General features: G+C 51.3%; 1 protein-coding gene across 1 annotated transcript in view; it reads right to left on the bottom strand.

Moving 5' to 3' along the window:
- Positions 1-449, bottom strand: part of FEM1C (fem-1 homolog C) — a 40,917-nt gene extending 40,468 nt beyond the window's left edge. Inside the window, exon 1 of the mRNA XM_018559847.1 lies at positions 272-449. The gene's annotated coding sequence lies outside the window, so the exon portion shown is untranslated. The remainder of the gene's footprint in view (positions 1-271) is intronic.
- Between the last annotated feature and the right edge of the window lie 1,275 nt (positions 450-1,724).

The raw sequence follows: 1,724 nt of genomic DNA, 5'->3' as shown, positions 1-1,724 counted from the left end.
TCTCAGACACAGAGCCGCCAGGACAGAGCAAACAGCCCCGCTCTATAGTGAGCTCTGCCTCTCTATGGTTGTTGTAGAACCACAAGCTTCAGCACGCCTTGTCAAACAGGAAGTCGTAGTTCTCACACCAACCGCAGAGCCATAGGTCGCTACAGACTTGCACCCACCTATGGCTAGCGCTCCCGTATAGAAGCAACACAGTGTAGGCGGAAGCAGACAGTCACTTGCTCCCCCAGCAGACATATGCGGACACAGCCTGAAGAGACATTACCGCGGCCATGGTTGCATCCTGTCGCCCCGGCTCTCCCCCCCACGTCGCCGCGTACTCCGATCCAGCCTGCGCCAAGCCGCGGCCGGTGTGACGGTGCAGGCGGGGCTCTCCTCCGTCTGATAGCTGGCGCACCTAACCTGCTAGCCACCGTTAGTCACCAGCAGCACTGCCCGCAGCCAATCAGAGGCGAAAGGCGGGGTAACCGCAGATTCGCAGAGCCCACAGTGACGTGGTTGCGTCTCGAGTTCGGTTGAGAGGACAGCGGCGTCGCCTGGTTGGGAGGAGACAATGATGTGGGTGGGGCACGGGTGACGTCTCGAAGGGGCAGGCTGACTATAGTCCTGGAATGTTGTGGCTGTTGGTGTCAGTCTGCCTTCCCAGAGTCAGACTGATAGAATGCTCCATGTGTGCTGATCTCATGGGTGCTGACCTCAGAGCAGGGGACGGCTCCTGATAGGTAGGGCATGTCTGTGAAGGGCCTCGTTTTATCCAGGTCATGGTATACCTAGAAGTAGTCACATAAGCTGGACATGTGCTGTTATGTTGAAGACTTTCATAGTTCCTCCAAGCCACTTCTTCAGTCCCAGGGTGTGTCAGGGACAGAGCCAAATCACCATGAAAAAGCAGATGCTGATTGTCCAAGAACAGGGTGGGAGGTGTGAATGTCGTGGAACGGCCCTGTGCTAGCCACATAATACCATCCTTGCTATGAGCAAGTCTGAATATGTGTTCATAGTTTGAGTCAAATGACTGAAGGTGTTCATTGTCACATCACTGGGGTAGAGATGTTAAAGAAGAGCTCTGGGAAAATCACATACTTACCTTCGCAGTGGGGCTACCCCCAACCTGTAAAAGATAGGTGTTTGTTTTGTCTAGGGCTGCCCTTCATCTGGGCTATACATTGTACCTCGGCGTCCTCGTGTCTAATTCAGGTTACTGGATCTGCATAAGACATAATTAGACGTCAGCGGTTCTAAGACTGCCAGAGCCCAGGGAAGAAGAGACTGTGGGAACTGGTCTAACAGCCTGGCGGGACTGGGGATCAGGTGAGTAATACATCTTTAAAGTGACACTAAACTCAGGAGTTAAATCTTAAAAATGCATTCAAGCACCTTAACTATTATAAAAATGTATCTTATTTGTGTATCACTCGGCTGTAGATCCTCAAATCATCTCTGAATTGGTGAAAAGCACTCACCTCATAGTTCTTCTTTAAAGGAAGAACTCTGTGCATTTAAAAAAGAAAAACTTTCCCTTGCAGTGTAGCTGCCTCCGCACTGCAAGGGTTAAGTGCTCATTTTTCTCTAGGGGGATGGAATAAAGCAGATATACTCAGCCCAGAGAGAAGAGGCTGTAGGGGCTGGTCTAGCAGCTTGGTACGACCGGGGATCAGGTGAATATATCTACTTTATTCCATCCTCTAGACCAGGGGTAGCCAAACTCTGGCCCTCCA

Source organism: Nanorana parkeri, unplaced genomic scaffold (assembly GCF_000935625.1).
Source record: "Nanorana parkeri isolate BGI_ZX_2015 unplaced genomic scaffold, ASM93562v1 scaffold417, whole genome shotgun sequence".
NCBI lineage: Eukaryota > Metazoa > Chordata > Amphibia > Anura > Dicroglossidae > Nanorana > Nanorana parkeri.
Note: the sequence above shows the minus strand (reverse complement) of the source record. Positions and strands in the feature narration are given on the sequence as shown.